Raw genomic sequence first — 4,921 nt, 5'->3', positions numbered from 1 at the left:
TCGATCGAGTGGTTGTGACGATTGCTGGTGTTCGATCGAGTCCCTGCTGTACTCGATCGAAGTGTGCTGTATTGGAGATCTTCGATCGAAAGCCATACTTGTTCAATCGAAGGGTTTGGCTAAAGACTCACTCGATCGAGAGGAATGAAATGCCTCGATCGAGTGATTTGCTTAAGTACTCGGGATTTTTATTCCGTGTTATGTTTATTGTTTTGTTAATAATCTCTTCCCTATATAAAGAAGACGTCATTAGGTTAACAAACACACATTACACAACTCTTAATTACTCCTTAAGCAGACTTCTTTCTTTCTCTCTTTTGGGTTTCACGTTGCTTTCTCTTTGTTTGCCGGATTCATCTCTTTGTAATCTTTCCTTACTCTTATTCTTAATTTAATCTTTCTTTGTTCTTCTCTGAATCTTTGTTCTCTAATTTCTGATTTATTGTTATCATTAATAGTTTATGATTCATCCCTTTAATCTCATAATATGTCTTTCTTTAGTATAATCAATGTTATCGTTGTTATTTACACCAATAGCATGAGTAGCTAATTTCCCTTATGTTAGGATTAGGGAAGCCATGGTAGTGAGTTGAGATGTTGTGAATAGATCAGATAATTAATTGTGAGAACTGTTTTATAACAATATAACTGTAATTATTTAGTTGAGTGCACTCTTCTAAACCCGTTAAATTGGTCAAATGCAATCCTAGATCGGAAGATTGGAATGAACAGACCTGTTATGAACAGTAGACTACCCTAATGAGGACGAAAGTTAAATTAGTAGTATTCTAGGGTGGATAGCGAACCGGAAGGACCTTTTCCTTGCCCTTCTCACATTGGATCGTCTGAACTGTTTATGACTGAGTTAGTTAACTACCATGGTGAACCGAATTCCTAGCATACTTCTCTTTATCTGATCACACCTTTAATCCTCTTTGCTTTTATTGCTCTTTTACCTTATTTCTCTTGCCTTAATCACTTTTAGTTAGAAATCAATTTAAAAACCCCCGTTTGTTACCGGACAGACTTAGATTAGCAGATAGATATAATAGCCTCCCTCTGGAAATCGACCCTACTTCCACTAACTTTTGTTATTAGTCTTAGGTATTATTTTTGGAACAAAAACAACGGTATCAAATTTTGGCGCCGTTGTCGGGGAGGCAATTGACCTATTTATCTATCTTATTTTCGTTTGTCTCAGTCTCAGGGAATTTTTAATTACTTGAGACAGTTCTTATTTATTTTCTCTAGTGTTGTTTATGCCCAGGTCTAACAGGTCAGAGTTAGTGCCAGCTGATCCTGAACCAGAGCGGGCCTTTCGCTATAGACAAAGACTGCTGAGAAAGAATCAAAAGGAAGTCTTGAGTACTTTTGAGCCCGATCTTGAACATTTCTTATTTGCAGAAGACCAGTCTTTTGAAGAAGACAATTCTATTTCTACTACTAGTCCTGTGAAGATGCCTAATATCGCGAGTCACTCGAAGCCAACAGCGGCTTCTATCCCTAAAGGTTTCAATCTTGCAACCGAGGATGGGAACACATTTGACATTCGGCCGTCTTACATCAACCTGGTCTAAAGAAATTTATTTCGTGGAGTAGCTGGAGAGGACCCGCGAAAGCATATGAAGGTTTTCACGGACTACTGTTCTACCATTTCTGCTACTAAGGGAGTGACTCAGGACAAGATTAAGGAGGTCATATTTTCTTTTTCTTTGATCGATGGAGCCCGAGAATGGCTCACTGATCTTGACAGAACCGCGGCTGGGATCATCAACTGGGAGACCCTAGCCCTTGCTTTCAATAAAAGATACTTTCCTCCACAACGAAATAATCAACTTAGAGGAAATATCACGAGCTTCAAGCAAACGCCAGATGAGAATTTTTATGAAGCTTGGAGCCGATTTAAGAAATTGGTGCGGTCTCTTCCTCATCATGGTTTTGATCAGTGGTTCTTATGCAACCAGTTTTATAATGGGTTGTACGACGACCACCGTGCTATTTTTTATGCTTCAACAAATGGACGATTCCAAAAGAATATTGATGATGACAAGGGATGGGGCATTATAGAGGAGATGGCTACCCATTGTGCTGAATATGGGAACCCGAGAGGAGGAATTAGAACAGTTTCTTCTGTTGATATTGCAGTTTTAGCTCAGCTGGAAGCCATGAATGCAAGGTTTGACAAGTTGGAGTTGCAGAATGCGGGAGATGAACAGACGGTTCACTTGTTGACTAGACAAGAAACCGTCTTATGTGAGAGATGTGGAGGAGAAGATGGTCACACTGTTGTTGACTGTCTAGCTGAGAAAGAGCAGGTGTATGCCTTTCAACAATTTAGCCAAAGAGGCTCCTATTACAACAATCAGAGTGGAGTCCATCCTAATTTGAGATGGACTAGTCAGAATGTATTGAATCATACCCCTCCACCGCAGCAGCAACAACAACAACAAGTCAACATTCCAGCTCATAAAGCTCAACAAGGCTTTCAAAAGCCTCCATCTTTTCCACCGCCGCATTAAGGTGCTTCCTCTGGTGGTGTAAGTGAGATGACTGAGTTAAAGTCAATGATAAAAGCATTGACTGTCCAATTGCAAAAGAGTGACCAACAAAAAGATGCATCCATCAAATCACTCGAGTCTCACATAGCTCAACTCGCCACTAATCAAGCTTCAAGGAAGCCAGGTCATTTACCATCTCAACCTGATAAGAACCATCATGAGACGGTGAATCTGATAAATTTGAGAAGCGGTCTTTCCTACAAAGGACCTAAAATGTCGACTGCCGATGACAAATCAGACCCGAAAATCATTGTTGCTGAGAGCGAATAGTCGTCATTGGACGAAAGTATGCTGAACCCGAGATAAGTGCTCGATCGACTCATTTCAGGTGGTCGATCGAGAGGAATTGCAAAGGAGAATTCTCGATCGAGTGAAACCACTGTTCGATCGAGTGATGTTGAAATTGAAGACTTCGATCGAGTGGATGATAGTCCTCGATCGAAGGAAACTGCTGATGAAAGTGCTCGATCGAAAGGAAGAAGAGGTCGATCGAGTAAAACTGCTGATGATCGTGTTGAAACTTTGGTAGAAAGGAATAAAGGTTTAGAAATTCCCATTACGGTCACTTTCCCGAGGCGATTGCTAAACGGGAAGGTTGAACAACAGTTCGGAAAATTTGCTGATATTTTAAAGAGCCTTCACGTCAACGTTTCATTCGTCGAACTGCTTACCCAGATACCCTCTTACATGAAATTTATGAAAGAAATATTAACGAGTAAGAGGCATATTAGTGATCATGAAACGGTAGCTTTGACTGAAATAAGTTCTGCCTTAATTCAGAATAAGACACCACCCAAACAATCTGACCCGGGTAGCTTTTCTATTCCATGCCATATAGGGACCCACTTGATTGATAATGCGCTATGTGACTTAGGAGCTAGCTTGAGTGTCTTATCGCTGTCTCTCGCTAAGAGACTGGGTTTGACCAAGTTTCACTTTACCAACATGACTGTGCAGATAGCCGACCGTACTTTATCATGGCCACTAGGCGTCTTAGAGGACATACCTGTAAAGATCGGGAAATTATTTATTCCCGTTGACTTTGTGGTCTTGGACATCCCCGAGGATTCTTACACTTCTATCATATTAGGACGACCATTTTTATTTACTGCTCGCGCGGTAATCGATGTCGGGGGGAAGACCCTTACTTTTCAGGTAGGTAACGAGGAGCTGACCTTTTATCAGTCCAATGCTCGTAGGGTCCCTATGTGTAACACCCCCATACTCCAAGTGCCTTACCAGGACCACTCAGGTATGAAGATATTACCATCTCGGTTACCCGAGGCATGATATTCATAAGACATTAACGAAACAACTTAAATGATATAACTTTTAGTGAAAAGTACAACTGAAACCAAATCCCACAATACGGGTACAAGTTCTTAAAACGAATCTCTCATCAAATACTGAAATGTCATAAAACTAAAAGACTACACAAATGAAGACTTCTATCGTCGGACGGTGGCACCTCCCAACTATCCCAAAGATTCAACTCAAACTCGCTCAATTCTCGCTCACCATCCCCGAATGGATCACCGCAGATTTACAAAACAACAATCGGGGTCAGTACTAATCACACAACTCAATATATATCATCAATAAGATAAACAGACAGCTTAACCGTCACACACACAACCACACCAATTCCAACAATCTCTATCACAGATCGTCCACTTTGGACCCGATCCCCGATGGGGGACCGCAGCCGTACCCACCAAATCCCCGCTCCTCATAACGAGCGATAACCCTGTCCATTAATGTGCACATCCCCTTCCATGGCGGGTTCCACGAAGGGCAAAACTAGGGCGTGAAGCCACTCCCGCAAGTGACCCCACTCAGTCGAGGACACGCCTCGAGAACCAGAGACAAACAATCACAATCAACAACCGTCACAATACAATTACTATATTATTCAATCAACCACAACACATCAACAATCATCCCATTATGGGACTAATACTGAGTAGGAAATCCTACCTGGAAAGTACAACTATCAGACGGTCTCTACAGCTGAATCAAAAAGCTTCTTCTACGAACCCTCCTCCTATCATACAACATACAAATGCTACCAAATCACAAACTGCTCAAAAACCCCCAAATCCCTAGATTAGGGTTTAACCAACTTAAAGGAAAGACAACAAAAAGGGTACATAGATCTCACCCTTGACGCAAGGATCTTAACGGTATAACAAACGATGAAAACCGACCTTCCAAACTCCGGGATTTGCTAACAATGCGATTAAGATGATGAACGTACTTGCTTTCTCTCTTTCACAATAAATTAGGTTTTGCAAAAGTGTTTAGCATAATGACGAAAAAGGTTATATATCTTAAACGCATAATTAACAAAACCCGAGAAAAAC

General features: G+C 41.1%; 1 non-coding gene across 1 annotated transcript; it reads right to left on the bottom strand.

The window, feature by feature from the left end:
* Positions 1 to 1,832: 1,832 nt before the first annotated feature.
* Positions 1,833 to 1,939, bottom strand: LOC141636367 (small nucleolar RNA R71). Its single transcript, XR_012540985.1, has one exon. It is a non-coding gene; the product is annotated as a small nucleolar RNA R71 (small nucleolar RNA).
* Positions 1,940 to 4,921: the final 2,982 nt, after the last annotated feature.

Source organism: Silene latifolia, chromosome Y (assembly GCF_048544455.1).
Source record: "Silene latifolia isolate original U9 population chromosome Y, ASM4854445v1, whole genome shotgun sequence".
Lineage (NCBI taxonomy): Eukaryota > Viridiplantae > Streptophyta > Magnoliopsida > Caryophyllales > Caryophyllaceae > Silene > Silene latifolia.
This window is presented reverse-complemented; position numbering and strand designations above follow the sequence as displayed.